General features: G+C 41.8%; 2 pseudogenes; one reads left to right on the top strand and one right to left on the bottom strand.

Moving 5' to 3' along the window:
* The first annotated feature begins 6,909 nt into the window (after window positions 1-6,909).
* LOC101516134 (PITH domain-containing protein 1-like) lies at window positions 6,910-7,262 on the top strand (annotated as a pseudogene).
* Window positions 7,263-11,306: 4,044 nt separating this feature from the next.
* Window positions 11,307-11,397, bottom strand: LOC131479955 (U6 spliceosomal RNA; annotated as a pseudogene).
* Window positions 11,398-24,165: the final 12,768 nt, after the last annotated feature.

The following is a 24,165-nucleotide window of genomic DNA, read 5'->3' as shown; positions in this document are numbered from 1 at the left end:
TTGGATGGTTTTAAATTTGGGAAGAATAGTAAAATACTCTTTTAGCAGAATAATATTGATTCAATGTAGCATCATAATGTGAGATTGTCTAAATATTGTGTTGTAATTAAAATGCAAATAGTGGTAGGCCAAGGGGAAGTTTCTCTAACTTATCTGTTTTTTTAATTATATACTTAATCATTTATTGGAAAAGTCAGTTTCATAGAATATAAATTTAACTTTTTGGTACAATGATTTTTGACATTTTGTACAAAATCTAACTTGTCTAAATTCTCTATATTCTGAATATCTAAACATTTTATTTCAGAAAAAAATTCTCTATACTTAGCAATTTAACTTTAAGAAACTATAAGTTTCTTTAACTTATCTGTTAAGGTGTTGACATTCAGGATGGGAATCCCTGCATTCAGTTCCTGGCTCTGAGGCCTGACTGTAGTTTCCTGCTAATGCAGACCCTAGTAGGCAGTAGTGACAGTAATTGGGTTGCTACAACCTCACATGGGATATCTGGATTGAGTCCTAGGTTCCTCTTGGGCCCCAGGCCCAACTGCAGCTATTTTGGTCATTTGGGGGAATGAATCATCAAAGGGGATCTTTTTGTCTGTCAAATGAATTAATGAAAACAAAGAAGAATGAAAGAAACTAGGAGCATCTCAAAACATAATTGGAAGAGTAGACTGTACTCGTTATCAGTTATTGCCACTCAGTTTCAAATAAATACTTCTTTCTGTTCTCTGAAACCAAAGATGTTCTTTGCCACTTATTAAAACTTTTAGCTTTATCAGTACTGCATGAAAGAAAGTCAGTTCAGGAGAAAAAATTTTGCTTTCTGGTTTTGAAGTGCTGAGTCAATAGGCACTGGCAATAAGACAAGCTGTTTCACTCAATGGGTTCTTGCAAACCCAGTTTGGTGGGCAGGTATGCAAATACTCGATTGCTAAAATGAAGGACAGTCAGACTCACATGGGGGCCAACATGACCAACAGCTTCCACTTACGTGATTTTGTAGTGAGAGTTATCTGCTTGTGAATAGCTTACGTAGGAACTTCAAGACACAGATCTGCAGAAGTTCTACATGCTAGACCAACAGCCAGTTCTCCTGGATTCAAAAAGTTAGGCTGTGTACTTTCTTTTCTTTTTTTTTTTATAAGATTAATGTCTTGGTGCTAAAGTAAGAGAGGGCTCATTGTATGGGGCTTTATTCCCATCCAAGAGAAATTTGTTATTCTTTATGTCAAATATTGCTCCTTTTTTTGTTTTAGAATTTTACTTGTTATTTCCTAATATATCTTTATTCTTATCCCTCATTCTAATTAATTGTATGATATTAAGATTTTGATGTTCAGGTTGTTTCATGATTTCTTACTTCTGATTGAATTCTTGACTATCAGATCTCTTTCCATGGTTTCAAATCACCCCTCTGTCCTAGCACAGCTCCCAATTTTCAGCACAGATAGTTTAGCACTAATAATAACATCTTTGAAAAAAATGATAGTAGTAGTTGATTAGCATTTTAAGTAATAAAATTATAGAATTTCAATGTAGAAAAATTAGAAATAATTCAACCTAGCTCTTTAATATTTCAGATATGGAAAATGAGACCAAAAGAGCAGGCAGAAGACCAAGATCTCTACTTGCCTGTCTTTTTGATAGTATTGGTTATCAGAGTGTAAATAGCAAATAAATGTGATTTGTATTGCAAAGAGTATTTCCTTAGACAATATGTAATGAGTACTGTGTTTCTAACTATTGATGAAGTGAAAATTAAGGTACACATAGTTTTGCCCTCAAAAAAGTGTTCAGGCTAATGGCACAAAAAAACTACCTCAGGCAAATGATGACAGCAAATATCTGGGCAGTTAATGGAGATTGGAAGGGATTCCTCATCCATAGATTGGCGAGATGGACAACATTTTGAAACTACCCCATCCACCTGGGCAGAACCCTCAGGGCTTGCACCACAATGTGACCCTCGGTTGATATCAGGTGGCTTTTCCCCATCCTCAGGTACTGGAATCGTTGGGAAGCTGGGTATGCCCTATCGCCTTATCTCTCTGCTCCCACTAGAAATGGGAAGAAGAAATAGGAAGTTTGGAAACAATGATCACACTCATTTCTCCCTAACTTTAGATCCTTCCCACCTCAATCAACTATGTAAAAATCATCTAGCATTAAAAAAAGATCAGATTCCGAATTTTAGGAACTAGACCCCCTATTATTTTGGATATTTAAGCTAAACTAGAGGTTGAAACTTAAAGTTCGGTTTCCTTTGCATATTTGCTCATAGCTTTGTAAGGCAGATAATCATATATACATGTTTAAATTTAAATTAAACTCTGATATGGCCATTATAGCCTGATACCTCTTATGCTGTTTTCTTTTATTTCTTTATTTACAAAAGCTCTCATTGGTTATAATTTTGCACATTCATTTGTAGATGCATTATCATTATAGAAAATTATGAAACTTTTTAGGTGTTAATTTTATTGATAATTTCTTATTATTCTTGCTTGGATGAAAGATAAAATGTAATATGGCCATAATCTAATGGAATCAAAATGTGAAGTACCTACATATTTAATTTATGAAGCTTTAATAATAAATCTTGTCAAATTGGTTTATAAATTTTGATAATCGTTCAAAACTTAATGAATGTCTATCTTTAGGACATCTTCATGTAAATGTTTTTTTGATAATGTAGTTTGTAATAATCTAGTCCATTTTGTTAATGTTAATTCACTATACAGAAAAAGATAAAATAGACTTAAACTTATTGAGTTGTATTTCATAATTTTAAATTAACTTTTAATCAAGCATTTTTTTCTATTAGATTTTAGGCAAAACTGCCTCACAAGATGGTTTCATTCTGTGAAGAATGGAAAAAATCTGAAAACTTGTTCTGCTCCCTAGCATGACAATTTTTAACCTTGTAATCCATTATGGGAACAATGAATTGAAAGGGTTTATATAAATCATATTTGGAATATACAACATTGATCTATAAAAGTAAATCAATAGTACATTTTGAATTTAATGCACTAAGACTAATGAAGTCTTTCTTTAAACCCTTTTCAATTAACTCTGTTTCCCAAGTTCTACAATGGAATGATAGCCACCAAAGTAACCTTGAAGTCCCCTGTGTTGCAACTGGCAAATCATAGTAATAATCAACTTCCTTCTACAATGTGTAAGTTTGAACAATATCTAAACAATTTCTCAAGTATATATATAATGTTTAGTAGAGAAGGATTTTCTTAGGATGGTGAACTTTAATCTTCCCAAGCAATTAATAATGGCAGGTTAAATTCTCCAACCCAAGTAAATGCTTTCAAAAGTATAATGATGCCGCTTCAATGAGCATTCAAATAGTACAAATCAGAGAAAGTTGTGAGAATTTTGTGTATTCTTTTCCTCATAATTATAAGGTCTGTGAATAATATTTAGATTTAAAAAGACTTTTTCAATAAAAAATGTCAGTGGCTATTTCCTGATCTATAATTACACAAATAGACAAGCTACTCTGAAAGTAAAAATTGAACAGAATGTTAATGTTACCTGTTCAAATGATGAAATAGTTTAATGGTTCTTATGAAAAAAATTCATAATATGTTGTCTTGCAGCAGCAGTCTCTATTTGCATAAAAGCCATGATACATCTTTAGTAAATATCTGCCGTACTTGACCCCAGGTGAGCTTCTCTTGTAATTTACTTGCAGCTCTAAATTTAACAATTGAACTTTTTACTGGCAATGCATTCAGACCTTGACTGTAACTTCAGTTTAAGCATTTTTGCATAATTATTTTTAAGCTGAAGTAATGGAATAAAACAGAAACCACATGTCTTTCTGTGGGCAGGAGAGCAAACAAGGAGGTGGATAGTATTGGTGGAGGAGGAAGAAAGAGACAAAAGAAAAGGAATATTTTAAGATAGAATTTGATGGTTTACAAAAAAAGTTTAGTGTGCAAATGTTAAACTATAATAATAATAAGCAGAGGTTTAAATAATATTATGTATTCAATAGCTTTCACCCTTAGAGCAAGCAATGAATTCAATAAGATACGGTTATTTCTTTGTTGTTTCTAACATTCATATTGGGTGTCAAACATTTCACTGCAGAAGGGAAACTCTTTTCTTGAATATGTGTACAGAAAAATGCTGTTTAATAATTTGGTTTTGTCTGACATTAATTATAATCTTCAATTAGAAAGTAAAACTTATGAAAAGTTAGAAGCCCATATATATATATTTTTAAAGATTTATTCATTTTATTACAGCCAGATATACACAGAGGAGGAGAGACAGAGAGAAGATCTTCCGTCCGATGATTCACTCCCCAAGTGAACCGCAACGGGCCAATGCGCGCCGATCCGAAACCGGGAACCTGGAACCTCTTCTGGGTCTCCCACGTGGGTGCAGTGTCCCAATGCATAGCCCATATATTTTTTATTATATTTAGTTAATTGGGGTAAAAAGGTTCAAGGGGTACAGGTAACTGGGTAAGACTAATATTTCCATATTTTTTTGTATCTAAGGTAAAGGGAGGTAATGAGGGAGAAGCCCCACCCAGTTTCCCACCCACTCCAGGTCCCGGATGTGGGGCGTGCTCTGAGATTGTTGCTCAAGTGGTTTGGATAGTTGACCAGTTATGAATCACTGCTAGTCTCGTCACTCCAAACACGATGAAGTCGTTGAAGGATCCACTGAATGACATAGTCCATTATAGAGTCTCCGTTTGCCCAGTGTTTCACTGCTAACGTATAGCTGTGATCATTCCCAAGTGGCTTTAATAGTTCTCCAGTAATGAATCATTGCCAGTCTCGCCACTCCCAGCTCGATGAGGTCATTGCAGAATCTACTGATTGACACAATCCATCATAGAGTCTTCATTCGCCCAGTTTTCGCTGCCAACATATAGCTAAGGTGGTTGATTGACCCGTTCTGTCCTCTGTCTTTTCTTGGCTAGGGTTCTGAGTCTAGCAGTTCGACTGGGGAGATCCCCAAAGAAACTCTGAGGCACTCCCAGACCAGATTCATGTATGTTCTAGTAACCACAGGGCCCGGCACATTCCATCGCCACAATCAGCTGGTGGTTGCAATTGCTGAGTTGGTTCTGTTTTCAGTCCCGTCTTACACTGGAACCAGTGGGTGTTGCAGTCCAGCCTGGTTCTGCCCAGCACGTGCTCGGCACTTACATCAACCAGTGGGAGCTGCAGTCTAGTCGGAGTGACCCACAATAACCCCCACCAGGCCCGCCCCCTACCCTGGTTTGCCAGTGTGTATAGTAGACTAGTCCAGTCAGTCCCACATCCCGTTTAGCTCTTGTATTTGTCAATGGGCTTTAAAGCTTAGTTCCCTCTAACCAACTCAACCATCCAGCCCTCACGGATGTTGTTGAGTGCCTCTCTGTCTAGCCACCCTGGCCCACGTCCTAGTTTTCATGTTCTCCGGTGGGAGTAGTAACCCAGGAGGGGGGTACCCACTATTTCCCTCCCAGGTCTCTTTCTGTCCCGGTTTATGCACTCTTCGGGTGGTTCCGTGATTTGACTTGACAGAATTAGCCTCCAGTGCCAGCTTCTGCTAGCTGATGCTGCGGCTAAGCCCCAACAACCCTCACCCAATCTAATTTATGCTTGCACCAGCAGGAATAATCCGCCCCGCCTGGCTTTCCCTGATCTAGTCCACATGCAGCGCATAGGTGTTGTGACCCTGCTTAGTCTGGTCTGTCCCCATCCCAGTCCACGCTCTCCAGTGGGAGTAACTGTCCAGCGAGGGGACCAGGCCCTCAATCCCCCTGCCGTCCCTGCCCCTCCCTTCCTGGGTCTCACGTGTGCTGGTTGGGTGCTGCAGTCAAATCCAGTACCGGCAACCTCATCGTGGCATTCCATATTGTGCAATGGTTTTTGTCGCGTCCGAGCCCGGCCCGACCTGCACTCTGTTCCGGTGTTTGGATTTGCCAGTGGATGACATATACCGGCTTAACCTGGTCTGCCCCTGACCCGTGCCAAATGTATGCCAGTGGGAAACTTTCCATGGCCATTTCTGGGCTGTTTCCTATCTTGCTTCTTGCGCTAACCTGGAGGGTCTGAATCCTACCAGAGGAGTTACCCAGGCACCTCCTTCTGAGCCTCTCCCAATGCCAGATTTTGTGCATACCAGGGGGTTTTTGAGCCAGCTCTTCTCAGTTCACCTCCTGTCCACGCAGGAACAGCGGCTTTACCTGGCTGGCTTTCACCCATTCTGGTTCTTGTTATAGAATGTTTCAGCCCAGCCATGACTCGTCTATACCCACGCACAGTTCACAAATGGCTCAGTAGGGGGTTGAGACCTAGCCTATTCAGTCTCACATTTACCGTGGTTCTCCAGGACACCAGACAGTGTTGTGTTCTGGCACGGCCCAGCTTGGTGCGTCCGGTCCCAGTCCACACTAGTGTTTTGGGAGACTACAACTGTTTCTAAGTTAGAACGCAGCCCCCATTCCAGCACACGCTCCCCTTGGAGGGAACCTCAACCCAGTTAGGGTGTCCCCTTGGCTCCCAAACTGGGCTTGTTCCTTGCCATAGATCATACACCTGACAATTATTGCTCTGACTCAGCTTGTTTCAGTCCCTCATTTGTCCTGGCCTCTGCCTTAGACACTGTGGCTTCGCATCCCTTCATGAAAGTCCCACAATGTCTGTGGCATAGGTATCCTCGTCAATGAAAAAAGAAATATTAGATTAGAATTCTAAATTCCCTTAAGCACTGAAGATCATGGTTCACATAGCAGACCAGTAAAAATACGGGCTTCTCTCAGGTGAGCAGCCATGAGGGCCACTCTAGAGCCAGGCTAAGGTCCCAGCTCCGCCCTGCCACCATTAGTTGGACGCAGGCCTGGCCTGGGGAAGGAGACGCGTGAGCGGCGGCGGCGCCATGTCTCACGGCCACAGTCACGGCCGAGGCGGTTGCAGCTGCGCCGCCCAGCGAGAGGAGCCGCCCGAGCAGCGCGGCCTGGCCTACCGGGCTGTACCTGCGCATCGACCTGGAGCGACTGCAGTGTCTCAAGGAGAGCCGCGAGGGCAGCGGCCGCGGCGTCTTCAAGCCATGGGAGGAGCGGAGCGACCGCTCCAAGTTTGTTGAGAGTGATGCCGACGAAGAGCTTCTGTTTAATATCCCATTTACCGGGAATGTCAAGCTCAAAGGCATCATTATAATGGGAGAGGACGACGACTCACACCCCTCTGAGATGAGAGTGTAAGTGGCCCTCCAGAACCTTCCGGTCCTCTTTCTCTACTGACATTTCAGCGTCATACCGATTTTCTTGGGTTTACTATTCCCCCTCTGGAAACGTCTTGGCCTGTTCTCAGGGTGCCCCAGAATCCACTTGTCTTCCTCAATTAGCAGCACTGTTAGATGAGGCTCTGCGAGGGCCAGCAGCTCGCTGTCCTCTCCAGGTGCCCACAGTGGCACCGGTCACACAGCATCCCGTCAGCAGCAGCGGCAGAGCATGGCTGTCTCAGGATTCCACTCCTGGGGCCGGCTGCAAACACTTGGCTGTTCCCTACAGTGATGATCTGTGTGAGTTGTCATGTGGGATTTCTCCAGCAGAGTGTGTGGTTTCCACTGAGCAAAGTTCCACATACTTGTTGCCACACCAAGTCTCTGGCCACCACGGCTAGAGTGCCAGTTTGGACAGCCGATCTCATTCTAGACTAGCTTTCCTCGATGAAGATGAGAGCTGCTTTTTGAGTATTGGAAGAACAAACAGAGGAACTTCACAGACAAAAATGCCATCTGATAAGTGGATCAACTTTAATGGACTTCAGTGTTATTAAGAAGTGAATACTGTCCATGAATTGTTTTAAAAAAATACTGATTTTTATTGGAAAAGCAGATTTACAGAGATAAGAGACAGATTTTCCATCCACTGGTTCACTGCCCAAATGACCGCAATGACCGGAGCTGAACCAATCCGAAGCCAGGAGCCTGGAGCTTCTTCCCGGTCTCCCACATGGGTGCAGGGTCCCAAGGCTTTGAGCCATCTTCTACTGCTTTCCCAGGCCACAAGCAGGGAACTGGATGGGAAACGGAGCTGCTGGGACAGGAACCAGTGCCCACATGGGATGCCGGCGCTTGGAGGTGGAGAATTAGCTAATTGAGCCATGGCCCTAGGACCCTATCCGTGAATGTTAAAGCACGATTGGCAAGCAGATCCACATGCAATAGTCCCATTGTCTCCTGTTTCATTTTGTGTAGTTTCAGATAGGTGTGATCAGCTGCAGTAGGAAAATAAATGCGACATTCTAGAAATAAATAGTTCCCAAGGTTTCGGTTAGACCATCCTGAAGAACAAGTGAATCCTGGCTGTGACTCATCTGTTTGTCCAGATATCAACACTGTGTGCACCTCCGTCGGTCACTTCGGCTGGACTGTAGTCAGGTCACCCTCAATTGACTTGATAATTATCCCGGTGGCACCGGGGGAGTGATACTTGGGAAAAGTGAAAGTGAAAAGGAAGAGTCTTGACTTCATAAGGAAGGAAAAAATGTTATGTTGCAGTTGCTAAAGTTATTGTTCCTAATCTCTTATTGTGCCTCCGTTTAAAAAATGCTTATTGCAGGCATTTATGTATCAGAGGACATGAGCTATATGTAATTTTCATCCTGGAGTCTCAGCATCCAGGGAAGGTCTTGGAATATCATCCTCCAGGGATAAGGGGGACTATGGTATTTAGTCATCGTAAAGAAATGGTGCGTTTGACACTTTGGGAGATCGGTTACTGAGGAGAGGGACTCCACAGACTGGCTGTGATGGTGGGATTGAACCTAGGGTTCAAAGATTTTGCATGGTATCATGTTATTTATCTTTTCTTGCCGGAGTCCAGCTCCAGCCGAGGTTCGGAACTCGGGAAGGGTGCGTGGATGAGGCGTGAAGAGAGAAAGAAGGAGACGGACCACCAGATTCCTTGATCGTAGTGGACAAAGCGAGAAAGCTGTCCGCTTTATTTATACAGAAGCAGTACAAAGTTTTTTTCTTAGGGGCATATTGACACAGCTTCAGGGGGACACAATTTACAACTTCCTGAGAAATGATTGAGGAAGGATTCCACATTCCTTGCTTATCTTGGCTTGCCAGTCTTCATCTGCTCTCCTCAGGTCTGGGCTATAACCTAGGCGCCATCTGCATCAACCAGACCCCTATCTTGTATGAGTTAAAAGGACTGGGGCCTTGTTCTATGGGGATCAGGATTATTGACATTAGTTGGCCATAGGTCTGTAAGCTCACAGTTTGTTAACCAAACAAGTAAAGCAAGGGTAAAAACGGCGGAAAGAATTGCAGTTAGCAATGAGCTAAGTTACTCTATTTAAGTTTCAACTCTACAATGGATGAGTGAGTGTTTCCAAAGACAATTCTACAAATTGTTTCAGTATTAGGCAAGGCATTATCCATTCCAACGTTGCAACCAAGAGTTTTTCAGTAGACAACACATCTTATGCAGTAATACACTCCTAATACGATTCTTGTTCTACAACTTATCTATCACTAAATGGGAGAAATACATCAAGAGAGAAAAAACATGAAGATCTAAGACAAAAAGTTATAAACATTACACTCCTCTACAACTGCAGGCTCTACAACTTCATAAGTGATCAAACAATAATCAAAAATATCTCTTTATGATGTTAGTGAAATCACCCTATATTTCCTCTAGCTAAAAATTTATGAAAACAACTAAAACAGCTACATTTTCTATATTCTAAAGAATTGCAAGGACAGGCTAACCTTTAAGACCACAGTAACTATATTTTTTGCCTTAGCAGGATAGGCTTCAGGGTTACAGTAGCTATATTCTTCGTCATAGCAGTATGGCCTTTAGGGTCATAGTAACTATATTCTTTGTCATAGCAGAATGACCTTTAGGGTCACAGTAACAGGATAACTTTTAGGGTTCCTCTTATCAAGCCATTCCCCAGAAAGCATGATAAATATCTGGGCCAGATTTTCTGGCAATGGGTAAACAACACGGACTTAATTATACTCCTGTGTGTAGTTAAAGGCCCACTCACCAGGACATCCTCAGTAACATTAACTCTTAAGCTCACATTGGTTGTAAAAGCCATCTCACAGGGGCAGACAATGCCTCAATAGATTACATAGTGGGGTGGTTGAGTGGCCATGCGAAGGGGAGTGAAAACTGCGTCAAGGTGGTCAGAGATGAATCCACTTAGCCCTGCTAAGCAGCTGGTAGCTCCCCGGGCCCTGCCAGTCAGGGAGCTGTTCTCTTCACACCTTCGTGTTATACACACCTACTGCATGGCCTCCATCATTTTGTAGCATGTTTAAAGTAGCAATAGTGGGGTTGGCGTTGTGTGATGTGTTTAGACTCTGCCTGTGATGCTTGCCATATGCACACTGGTTCAAGTCCTGGCTGCTCCACTTCTGATTCAGCTCTCTGCTAATGGACCTGGGAACTCGGTGGAAGATGGTCTGAGTGTTTGGGTTCCTATCACCTCTGTCGGTGACCCAGGCTGCTCCAGGCTCTTGGCTTTAACCTGGCCCAACTCCAGCCATCGTGGCCATTTAGGGAGTGAATCAGCAGATGTAACATCTTTATTTTTTTGTTCTGTCTTTCAGACAAATAACTAAATCTTAAAAAAAAAAAGGAATAGTAATAGTAATAAATACTTTGTAAGATTGTGGAAGGGCTTAAATGAGATAGAATATGAAAGAGCTTAAAATAGGGCTAAAACATTGAAAATAACCAGTTTTGGATAAGCAGATAAAACTATCACAGCCACCAGTTCCATGCACACTGCATCATACGTGTATTGAATCTACGCTGTCATTGATTACAAATGCATCATTTTGGGGTCGGGCTTAGTGGCTAAAGTCCTTGCCTTGAATGCGCCAGGATCCCATGTGGGCATCGGTTCTAATCTCGGCAGCCCCACTTCCCATCCAGCTCCCTGCTTGTGGCCTGGGAGGGCAGTCGAGGACGGCCCAAAGCCTTGGGACCCTGCACCCATGTGGGAGACCTGGAGGGGACTCCTGGCTCCTGGCTTTGGATCGGCACAGCACCGGCCATTGCAGTCACTTGGGCAGAGAATCATCAGACGGAAGATCTTCCTCTCTGTCTCTCCTCCTCTCTGTATATCTGACTTTCCAATAAAAATAGATAAAAAAATTTTTTTGAGGTATCTTAGGAGGTTTATTCCAGTGGGGCAGGAACAGGGGGGGTGTGGAGAATAGCAGGGAAGAGGGGGAGGGAAGCCAGAAGGAAGAGAGAAGAGAGCAAAATAGATAAATATTTTTAAAAAGTCTTTATTTTTTAAAATATAGAATGCTTCACGAATTTGCATGTCATCCTTGTGCAGGAGTCACTCTGTCGTTCCAGTTTTAGTAAATGTGCTGCTGAAGTGAGATGTATTTATTTTTAACAGGAAGGAGAGATATACAGAGAATGAGAAAAATACTTTCCACCTGCTGGTTTACTCCTCAAGTGGCCACAAGGGGTGGAGCTGAGCCGGTCCGAAGCCAGGGGCCAGGAACTTCCTCCGGGCCTCCCACGTGGGTGCAGGGTCCCAAGAGCTTGGGCCGTCCTCGACAGCTTTCCCGGGCCACGGACGGGGAGCTGGATGGGAAGTGGAGTAGCTAGGTCTTGAACTGGCGCCCATATGGGATCCTGGTGTTTGAAGGGGAAATCTTAGCAAATTGAGCCACTGTGCTGGCCCACATACTGAGTTTTGTATTAGATGATGTGTCTGGGATTGCTTTAAAATATTAAGCACAGAGTTTGGCAACATAGTGCTACAGGTTAAGCTGCCGCCTGTCAAGCTGACATCCCACCTGAGTGCCGTTTTCAGTCTCAGCTGTCTGAAGTTGTGCTGGGAAAGCATGGAACATGACCCAAGTTCTTGGGCTCAGGAAGACCCACTTGGAGTTGCAGGTTCCCGGCTTTGGCCTGGCCCCACTTCAGCTCTTGTGCCGTGCGGAGAGCTTACCACTGGATGGGAAACCTCCCTCTTTGTGACTCTGCCTTTCAGATAAATAAACAAACCTTTTAAAAAAAGAAAGTAACAAATGAAGTAGAGGTCACAGGCAAAACTGGCAATATTGGGCTCGGCGGTGTGGCCTAGTGGCTAAGGTCCTTGCCTTGATCCCATATGGCTGCTGGTTCTGATCCTGGCAGCTCCACTTCCTCTCTGTCTCTCCTCCTCTCAGTGTATCTGACTTTGTAATGGAAATAAAATAAATCTTTAAAAAAAAAACAAAAGACTATCACCATTTCAAGACAATATCCAGGCTTATCCTTTGTTTTTATAAATGTAAATTTTATTTGGCATTAAAATAATGATGGATCTTGAGCTTTATTTTAGTTCTTTGAAATTAAAGAAATCAAAGCGGTATTCACTTCATTACAAAGGTATTAATGCATACCATAATTAATTCCAGTAGCATCTTTTGTTGTTTTTCATGGAAGAAAAATTGAAGGATGTTAATTTGGTACTAAGAAATGATTTATACAGTTATGGCAGGTTGAAACGCATTGATCAGACCAACGTTGATAAGAACAAAATGAGCTGGATCTAAGGCTTAGTTTGAACATAAGTGGCAGCCTGCATACCAAGAAGTGAAGATACATGGCAGTATGCGTTTCTACTTCTGAGTAAAAGATGGACTCCCAATGAAACTGATAAATATATCTTGACTATATAACGCTGGACTTTGTACCATTGTGTATATCTACAGTATCAGGATGCACTTAAGTAGCAGAATGCTGGGTTTGTGACTGTTGCTGAAGGTTTATGCTACTGTAATAATACAGGGAAACTCACTGAAGGGGTAGTGGGAAGGGGAGAGAGAAAATCCCTGAGCCCATGGAACTGTATCATAAATTATATAAAAACAAAAACGTAAAGAACTATTAATTCTCAAGACACTTGTTTTGGAGAAGTTGGGACAAAGTGATAGATTTACCAGAATTACTTGAAAGATTTCTTTATATTAAATATTTATGTTGCCCAACATTCTTTACCTTCTGAACTTTGATTTCCAATTGTATCTATCAAGATTGCCTTTGGTGATCTTAAATCCAACACAATGCAGCTTTAAGAATGGCTCAGTGTTTTGCATTCTTATCTGCCTGTAGTGGTCACAAGTATCTCAAGTAAGTAGGAAGAAAGCATTATGTACTGGTTCAACATTAATATCATGTATCCCTATAAAGATTGAGGAGAAGGGAAGCCCAATAATTCCATGCTCATTGTCACCTCTTTTGTAGCCAAAGAGAGCCTGACTTTTTTATCTACAATGGATTTTTGCTGTTCCTTCTTGCGTTTACAATGTTTACTGCTTCCAAATGAAGCCATACAGACACTGAAGATGAGACTGTAAGGGTTCCACGGGCTGCGTCACTAGCCAATTGGCTACAACAGCCTGAGCTGGCAAGCTGGAGTTAATATTTTCTTTCAGTTTCACATATGGGTTTGGGAGCCCAAGCACTTGTGCTACCTCTGCCTCTTTCTCAGGTGCATTATCAGTGAGCTGAATGGGAAGTGGAACAGATGGGACTCAAACCAGTGCCCATATGTGATTCTGTTGCTGCAGGCAGAGGATCCACAGAACTGGCCTCATGTGTATCAGGTTTTTTTTTTTTTAAATTATAGATATTATTTGTGAACTTTTGTAGAATTCATATATACATTTTAATTCTATGTGGAATATATTAGCAACTATATGTAAATACTTTTCACTCCTTAAATATATAATCACAAGCAACTTTCCAATCATTTTTTAAAAATGCATGTTCTCAACAACAGTACATATTTTTAATGTAAGTTCTAAATATTGTCAATATTTTCAACCATTAATAAACTGGTAATATAAAAATCTTTGTTTTAATACTTGTTGCTTATTAGTGAAATTGAGTCACTTTTCTTCATGTATCTCATTTATAGAATTTGTTCATATCTTTTAAAAATTTCTATAAATATTATTAACTTCTAGTAATATTGCATCTATTGCTTCAGTATTTTCTTTCTATTAAAAATAATAACAGTAACATTTATTGCTTCTATTCTTATATACACTACATACAAAAAGACAAAGAGTCACTTATAACATTAACACTGTAATTCAGATTATAATTGAAGTCTTGCCTTTGAATCTAACATTAAATTGTGCAGAAGTGGAGGTGAATGTGGTAATAAAGCCACAATAGAAAAGCACTGGAAATGGAGAGGGATCTCAATACGGGGGCAAGAAAAAATAAAAAAAAAATGTTATGTCTCTGATTAAAATCATCAAATGCCTTGAAAACAGAAATCTATACTCAAACTATGTTAGAGGTAGAATTATACTAATGATATTTTTGAAAAACGTACTCTTTTAAAATAAATTCCACTCATTATTCTTAAGGGAAATGTAGGTATTTCTTTTTTTTTAAAGATTTATTTATTTATTACAAATTCAGATATACAGAGAGGAGTAGAGAAAGAGAGGAAGATCTTCCGTCTGATGTTTCACTCCCCAAGTGAGCTGCAATGGCCAGTGCTGCGCCGATCTGAAGCCGGGAACCTGGAACCTCTTCCGGGTCTCCCACACAGGTGCAGGGTCCCAAAGCATTGGGCCATCCTCAACTGCTTTCCCAGGCCACAAGCAGGGAGCTGGATGGGAAGTGGAGCTGCCAGGATTAGAACCGGTGCCAATATGGGATACTGGCACGTTCAAGTTGAGGACTTTAGCTGCTAGGCCATGCCGCCAGGCCCTAAATGTAGGTATTTATAAAACAAGTTTTATTTTAATAAAAATAATGCATAAATAAAAATCGTCCTGTGTTTATAGAGCTTACCAGCTAACAGCTGCAGAGTAATGAGAAAGAAATACAGACATATATAGCAAAAGCAGAAGCACATAAATGGCTTCATCAAAGTTCACACAAGAACTGGACAGCCCCCAAAGGGGTCAACTTCACCTAAACTTTCAAGTTTCAATATGGGTTCTTCAGAGGGAGAAGTGAAGAACATGGAAAGTAAAAGATTTCTCTAAGTAGAGATCTAGAGAGTCAGTTTCCTAAAAGATTACATTTGGAGTGAAGGTTGAGTAATATGAACAAGCTACATGTTGTGCTTGAGGAAGCACATATTGCTTGGTTCATCTAAATAATTCTACTATGTGAGTGATGGAGAAATTAAAATGTTGTAGACTTCAGTCATTTCTTTCAGTACTGAATTGTGGAAGACCATTGGTTCACAATTCCTTCTCTTACAGATGAAACACCAATTTTGTTGAGAGCAATATGTGCCCCCCAAAAGTGGATATTTCCAAAAATATATATTCTGAAGTAAAAATGTTTTAGATAATGTTTCACCCATTTTCTTTACTTGACCCAAGAACTATTCCTATTGATATTAGGCATCTACTATTTATGGCACTAAAGTTACAGTAAAACAAAGCAAGCAAACATAATCTCAGATGTGAATGAACATAATTGTAACGGCACAGTAACCATATATACTAACACGTATATATGTGTATATGCAAATACTACTATTAGTGCCAGATGACAAGTAACACGGGAAAATCAAACAAGTTATGTTTTCCTTTTAAATAAGATGGTCATTGATGCTTCAGTAAAAATATGTGTGTCTCCCCTGCCCTTTTTCCATGACCTTTGGTTTGAATCTATTGATTTTGGATCTATGTGTGTGCCTATGTATGTATGTATCACTCTATCTGTGTGTCCTCGTGCAGCTATTAAAAACAGAAAGAAAAGGAGAAAATGACCCACTCATTTATTTTGTTTTTCAGTCTTGTGAAATTTTATGCTGCTCAAGAAATCAGTGTGGAGCAGGGTGTTGAAGGCCAGAGTACGCAGAGTTCTACAACACCACATCCATGGAATACCAGGGAAGGTCTTGCAAGCATTTACACGTGTCTATAAATTCAAACACAGATTAAAACGATGTGGGGAAATTGGAATATTTTTGTTGTGTTCCAAATTTTATGTGCTTACTTGTTTTTCCTAACTGTTGAGGAAAACACTCACTGGATATGGTTTTGGATGTTTGTCCCTGTAGAGTCATCACTGTGGCATTTGGACTTGCAGAGGGAAAAGTCGTGGCTGAAGCTATCTATTTGGCACTGTCAGTCAAAGGCAGTTTTAAAGCACTGAGCGTGCACAGATCATCAAAGGATTGAGTGTAGCCAGAGAAAAGAAGAAATAGAAAGCAGAGTCGCAGGGCTTTCCCATGCACAGGCTTGAATTGGATGGGGGTGAGTTAGAAGACCAGCAGGAGAGATTGGGAAGGGTCAAGGGAGTAGAGCATTTTGAGTGCCAAGTGCAGGAAGCTTCAAAGAGGACACAAAAATAGTTATTTCAACCTGCATACAGTGCAAGTAGAAAGAAAACTGAATATGTTCTTTGGAACCAGCCAAGTGGAGATTATTAGGCATGTTTTTTTGAGTACTGGGAATTAAACCTGGTTTAACAGCAGTGAGGAGAAAACAGAAATGTAAGTCAAAATGAGTCAGTATGAGGGCTCGCGTGGTAGTGTAGTGCTGTTTGTCCTCACCTTGAATGCACCAGTATTCCATATGGATGACGGTTCTAATCCTGCCAGCCCCGCTTCCCATCCAGCTCCCTGCTTGTGGCTTGGGAAAGCAGTCCAGGACAGTCCAAAGCCTTGGGACCCTGTACCCGCATGAGAGACTTGGAGGAGGCTTCTGGCTCCTGGCTTCAGATTGGCTCAGCTCTGGCCATTGCTGCCACTTGGGGAGTGAGTCAACGGACAAAGATCTTCCTCTCTGTCTCTCCTCCTCTCTGTATGTCTGACTTTCTAGTAAAAAAACAAACAAATCTTTTTAAAAATCATTTTTAAAATGAGTCAGTATGTCCAAGTCATTTTTAAGAAATTTGATCTAGACATAAAGAAAAATATATAAATGATTGATTAAAAAAACTAAGTGAAATTACAACATGTTTCTGATTGATGGCTGGGATGAAATAAGTTTTTCACAAGAGAAAGCTCTGCAAGACATCCAGAGTTGAAGCTGGAAAGTGAGTAAATGCAGTGATGGAAGTTCATAATATATTCTATTACTAATTCACATTTCTCAGTGGAATCTGAAGCAAGGTCATCACCTGTAAGAAGAAGGTTGAAGGCCTGGAAGCCTAAACAGCAAACACAGGACATACTTTTCTTTGGCTGCAAGGGGATGAGTAAACCAGGAAAGTCTGCTGGACAGCATGGAGGCACCTCCACTCTTCTCTGCAAGAATCATGGGAACAGTGAGGAAGTTATTTTATTTATTTTTTTTTTAAGAAAGAGAAGCTTATTTTATTTGTTTGTAAGGCAGAGTGTCAGAGAGTGGAACAGACAGAGACAAAGAGATATTCCCTCTGCTGGATCATGTCCCTAGATAGTTGCAATGGCCAGATTCCGCCAAAGGAAGGAATTCTGTCTGGCTCTCCCATGCTGGTAGCAGGTGCGAAAACACTGAGCTCATTTTCTGCTTTTCCCCCAGACTGAGTAGCATATAGCTCGATCAGAAGCAGGGCTCTCTGGACAAACCAGTGCTTCAAAAATGGGATACCAGAATTACAAGTAGCAAATTTACCTGACACACACCACAATGCTGACTCCTAGCCAAAAATTCCTTAAACATTTTACCATAATGAATGATAATAAAGTGTCTATTACTTTTTTTTTAGTTTTTAAATTTTTTATTTTTATTATTATTATTATTATTTGAAAATTTACTACATTGCATTATGTGATACATTTTTTATGCACTGGGATTCCCCCCGCCCCTCCCCACACCCTCTCCCCACGGTGGATTGCTCCACCTTGTTGCATTTCCATAGTTCAAATTCAGTTGACATTCTTTCATTGGAGGTATTTACCAAGTATAAAGTCCAGCATCTTATTGTCCTGGTAAGTTCAATGGTTTCTTGATGAGACCATCTCTGGTCTGAAGGTAGAGCCGGCAGAGTATCATCCCAATCAATTAAAAGCCCCAACATAATATTTCCAACCATTTACAACATTGCGGCATTAATTGACATGGTATTGATTAACCAATATGTTACTAGGGAAATGCAGGTTCTCAACCACAACCTGTGACTTCTTCATAGCCATTTCAATTTTGGTTTATATTCAACCATGTTCTATACACCTTAAAATGACTTAGATTGTTATTCAGCTGTCTCATGCCTATTTTTTAAATTTTTTTTCTTTTTCTATTCATCTAGTCATTAATTACATTGTATTACATGACACAATTTCATAGGTACTGGGATTCTCCCCCCTTCACCCCAAACCCTTCCCCCATGGTGAATTCCTTCACCTTGATGCATAACCACAGCTCAAGTTCTGTTGGAATTCCCTAATTACAAGCTCACACCATACAGAGTCCAGCATCCCACTTGTCCAGTCAAGCTCAATGGCCTCTTAGGGAGGCCCTCTCAGGTTTGAAGGCAGAGCCAGCAGAGCTTCACCTTGATCAATTAGAAGCTCCAACATATCATCAGCAACAATCCAGGTACGATGAGACTGGTGCAGAGTCCACTGATTGACATAGTCCATCTTAGAGTTTCCCCTTGTCCAGTTTTTCGCTGTAAATATAAAGCTGAGGTGGTTGATTGATCTACTCCATCTTCTATCTTTTCTTGGTTAATGTTTTGATTCCTCCATTTTATTCAGGGTAATCCCCAAAGAAACTTTGAGGTGTTCCTAGTCCAGGCTCCTACATGCACTACTAGTAAGCACAATACCCGCCACAGTCCATCACTCCAATCAGCTGGTGGTTGTAACCCCTGGGTTGGTTCTATTCTGAGCCCCGACCTCCATTGGAACCGATGAGTATTGCAGTTCTTCCCGGCTCTGCCCATCACACACTCGTCCCTCACCTAAACCAGTGGGAGGTGTGCTGGTTGGGTGCTGCATTCCCTACTGGCATGGGCCATTTCACCTTGGCATTTTGTGTTTTGTACTGTTTTTATCGCAACCAAACCTGGCCAGGCCCCCACACAGTTCCAGCGCTCGGATTTGCCAGTGGATGACATGAACTGACTCAGCCTGCTCTGCCCCAACCCGAGCCAAGTGTATGCCAGTGGGTCACTTTCCAAAGCCTCTTCTGGGTTGTTTACCTCCATACTTTCTGCGTTTATTTGTAGGGTCAGTGTCCTGTCAGAGGAACTGTTCAGGTTCCTCCATCAAACCCCTTCCTGGTGTCAGGCTTCACGCATACCAGCAGGTCCTTCGGCCAGCACCGCTCTTCAACCCATTCTGGTTCCTGCTGTTGAGAGTTTCAGCCCAGCCACGGCTTGTTCATACCCACATATATCTCATACATGGCTCAGATGGGGTTGAAACCTAGCCGAGCCCGTCCCACATCTACCCTGGTCCTCCGGAGCACCAAACTGTGTTGCGGTCTAACCTGGCATGGTGTGTCAAGTCTGAATCCATATTTGTGCCAAGGGATTACAACTGTGACCCAACCAGAACTCAGTCCCCTTCCAGTTCCTGCGCCCCTTAGTGGTAGGCTCCACCCAGCCAAGGGCTCCCCCAAGCTCCCCAACCAAGCCTGTTCCCAGCCAGTGTTAAGTATGCCAGAGGTTGCTCTGGGTCAGCCCAGCGCGCCCTATAGACTGTCATGCCTCCTGCATAGACTCCACCAGCACTTCTAAACCATCCAGGGGGGTCAGAGTTTCCACGGGGATTGGTCCACACATACATGACACATTCTAGCCTCGAGTATGGTTCTCGAATGCCAGACAATGTCATACTCTTGCCTTCTGTGACCCCTCTACTGATCCCTCATCTTATCAAGTAATGGGGTATCCTGCTGGACAAGCCCGGAATTTTGCCTTTTGAATGAACTGGTGTTGGCAATCTGCACTATAAAGTGATTACAGGTTCTTCAGAGGAAGATTTACTGCCATTGAGAATCTTAAGCACTAATACACAGCCTCAGAGAACTGTGGGTTCAGCATGGAGCGACTCATGTAGCATATCAAAGAAACCAAATTCCAGAATTTCCTGACCGAGTGGCCAGCAGGCGCAGCCTGGTGCCAAATGGCGTACTGGCCGCCCGCGAGCCGCTCACCCCATGTACTTACGTACGTGGTGGTAAGCCTGGCTGTGCTAGGCTGGAATCGTGGCGGGGAACCTGAGCCCTCTGGGCAGCATGGCTGCCCGGGGATTGAGACGCTCAGGCCTCTGCCCAGATCCTCCTAGCTCCTCCCCCACTCCAGCCGCATCAGTGTCTATTACTTTTGATCACTTAAATTTGATCACTTTAAATTTTGATCACTTTTAAATTTTGATCACTTTTAAATTTTGATCACTTAAAGTCATCAGAATTGCTCAAATATTTTCTTGTTTAATGTGCACTACATACTTTGAAGAAAGTTATTGTCTTATGCATAAGATGAAGCTGACGGAGAAGAAGTTAAAAGACTTTCTTCAGATGATGCAGCTGATAAATGACAATTTTCAATTGGACATTAAGCCCAATTTAAGATGTGTTTGGATGCTAAGTTTATAAGGAATAGGCTTTTTTTAATATTCATTTATTCATTAATTACATTGCATTACATGACACAATTTCATAGGTACTGGGATTCCCCCCCCCTTCACCCCAAACCCTTCCCCCATCATGAATTCCTTCACCTTGATGCATAACCACAGCTCAAGTTCCGTTGAGATTCCCTAACCAAAAGTTCACACCATACAGAGTCCAGCATCCCCCTTGTCCAATTCAAGTTCAACAGCCTCTTAGGGAGGCCCTTTCAGGTTTGAAGGCAGAGCCAGCAGAGCGTCACCTCGATCAATTAGAAGCTCCAACATATCATCAGCAACAGTCCAGGTATGATGAGGCTGGTGCAGATTCCACTGATTGACATAGTTCGTCTTAGAGTTTCCCCTTGTCCAGTTTTCCGCTGGAAGCATAAAGCTGAGGTGGTTGATTCATCTACTCCATTTTCCATCTTTTTTTGGTTAATGCTTTGATTCCTCCATTTTATTCAGGGGAATCCCCCTAAAAAAAAAACTTTGAGGCATTCCCAGTCCAGGCTCCTACATGTACTACTAGTAAGCACAGTGCTCGCCACCGTCCATCACTCCGATCAGCTGGTGGTTGTAACCCCTGGGTTGGTTCTCTTCTGAGCCCCGACCTCTATTGGAACCAATGAGTATTGCATCTCTCCACGGCTCTGCCCATCACACTCTTGTCCCTCACCTAAACCAGTGGGAGGAGTGCTGGTCGGGTGTTGCACTCCCTACTAGCGCAGGCCATTTCACCTTGGCATTTTGTGTTTTGTACTGTTTTTTTGGGGTTTTTTTTTTTTTTTTTTTTTTTTTTATCACAACCAAACCAGGCCAGGCCCCCACACAGTTTCAGCACTTGGGCTTGCCAGTGGATGACGTGAACCGACTCAGCCTGGTCTGCCCCAACCCGAGCCAAGTGTATTCCAGTGGGTCACATTCCAAAGCCTCTTCTGGGTTATTTACCTCCATGCTTCCTGCGTTTATTTGTAGAATCAGTGTCCTGTCAGAGGAACTGTTCAGGTTCCTCCCTCCGACTCCTTCATGGTGTCAGGCTTCACGCATTCCAGCAGGTCCTTCGGCCAGCTCCGCTCTTCAACCCATTCTGGTTCCTGCTGTTGAGAGTTTCAGCCCAGCCACGGCTCGTCCATACCCACGTATATCTCATATATGGCTCAGATGGGGTTGAGGCCTAGCTGAGCCCGTCCAACATCTATCCTGGTCCTCCGGAGCACCAAACTGTGTTGCGGTCTAATCTGGCATGGTACGTCAAAGCCGAATTGATATTTGTGCCAAGGGATTACAACTGTGACCCTACCAGAACTCAGCCTCCCTCCAGTTCCTGCACCCCTTAGTGGTAGGCTCCACGCAGCCAAGGCCTCCCCCATGCTCTCCAACCAGGCCTGTTCCCAGCCAGTGTTAAGTATGCCAGAGGTTGCTCTGGTCAGCCCAGAGCGCCCTATAGACTGTCATGCCTCCTGCATAGACTCCACCGGCCCTTCTAAACCATCCAATGGGGTCAGAGTTTCAGGGGATTGGTCCACGCATGCCTCACACATTCTAGCCCCGAGTATGGTTCTTGAATGCCAGTCAGTGTCATAGTCCTGCCTTCTGTGACCCCTCTGCTGATCCCTGATCCTATGACTGATTTTGTGAATCCACTTGCCTGGCTTATAAATGTATTGCCTTATAAGAAAATACAGTTCTTCCCTGTATTAGTATTTCTCTCTCTCCCTCTCTCAGCCTCTCTCTTTCTCTCTCTCTTTCTCTTGGCATTGCATTTTAATCTGAAACATTTTAATCTGAGGAAGTTATGAGAGAGATCCTGTGATAGTGGCATAAACAGGAGCACAAAAGCTTTATGTGAGTAAATGTAAATAACATTTAAATTGTTCTAGTTATTTAAAGCTATTCTTTCCTTTCTCGTACATGTAGAGTTCATGGCATATTAAAAAATGAAATTTTTATTTGGCAAATTGTTTTGTAATTCTCTGTTACATGTGCTCCTCAAGTTTATCCAAGCTTCAATAAAGAGGCTTCAGAAACATGTGTGGCAGGGCACATTTTTCAAGAACTTCTAGCTTATACTCTTAGCTTGGGATTCATTCGTTAGATGAAGAGAAGTCCTTGAAGTTTCAGCAGATTGACATGATGAGTACTGTGACTTACTATGATGTGACAGATGGATTTTCCCAAAGTGTCCATTACCTCTGTTCCCTAATAACCCAGGCTTGGCTCAGCACCAAAAGTCATTTACTACCTAATGTAGAAGTTATTGCTGTTTGTGGCAGGAAAGAGCTATTTAATCTAAACTCGTTGAGATATGTTATTGCCAGTTTTCTGCCATGAGATTAGGTGAATGTGATAGTGCCAAAGATGGACTGAGAACAAATTTATAAATGTGGACTTCAGGTTCACACTGGGAATTTTGGACGCTCTGTCAATTTTTGATGTAGGCAGCTGTCAGAGTGCAGATTAGCTTTCAAAAGGATGAAAGCATGTTCTGTTTTATCATTGAAGGGCATGAACTCATGTTTTACTGGTCAGTAATGATTTTGTGCTGTTTAGTATTTTTTATATGTTTGCCTAGATATAGCAGTTACCTTGGAGACATGACCTAATATTTTTTAAAGATTTATTCATTTTTATTGGAAAGGCAGATTTATAGAGAGGAGAAGATACGGAGAGAAAGAACTTTCATCTGCTGGGTCACTCCCCAAGTGGCCACAACAGCCAGAGCTGAGCCAATCCAGAGCCAGGAGCCAGGGGCTTCTTCCAGGCCTCTCACATAGATGCATAGTCCCAAGACTTTGGGTCATCTTCTACTGCTTTGCCAGGAAATAAGCAGGGAGCTGTAAGGAAGTGGAACAGCCGGAATACAAATTGGCACCCCTTTGAGATCCCTGCACATGCAAGGCAAGGATTTAGACACTAGGTTATAGTGCAGGGCCCGTGGAGTAATACTTTCATTAATTCTTTTAAAATTCTAGAAGATGTTCTCACTGAAATATATCTGCTGTGTGTATGTGCGATTGCATTCTAAGAGAACCTAAAGGCTTACGGCAGTATGGTATATCTCTCTATGCTGAAAATTTGTGTCATGGAAGTAAGCTATAAATATGTTTCTGTTTAAAATAAAAAATAAATAAATAATACAGTGCATGCTTCCATACTTTTGAAGATACAAGGCAAACAAAGAGATTTCTAAAGATGAATTCTCAGGATATTTCTCAAACTTTAAAGATGAAGTTTCTCAGGGTTATTGATCTCATACTAGAATAGGCATTGTTCTGGGTGAAGACAATTAAGCATCGAGGAGAAAAGATGGAACTTAATGACAAGCATAAAATCCATTTCATGAAAGAAAAGAGAACTAAATGTATAGAAGACATACTAAGTGTCAGCCACAGTGAACCACAGTTTGACATATATTTCAAAAAGATTTGATCTCCTAAAATATTAATACAGGGTTGGACAGATAGCAACTCAGCAACAACCAATTTGTCTGGATAAAAATACTTGAAGGTATTTTAGAATGAAGAAGAAGCAGGCAACTTCTTGTTGAATCATCAACAGTTAACTATATTGAAATATATCCATGCTGAAACTGTAGCAACTTGAAATATTGTTATGATGAAGA

The sequence above is a fragment of the Ochotona princeps genome, chromosome 3 (genome assembly GCF_030435755.1).
Source record: "Ochotona princeps isolate mOchPri1 chromosome 3, mOchPri1.hap1, whole genome shotgun sequence".
In the NCBI taxonomy this organism is placed as follows: domain Eukaryota; kingdom Metazoa; phylum Chordata; class Mammalia; order Lagomorpha; family Ochotonidae; genus Ochotona; species Ochotona princeps.
Note: the sequence above shows the minus strand (reverse complement) of the source record. Positions and strands in the feature narration are given on the sequence as shown.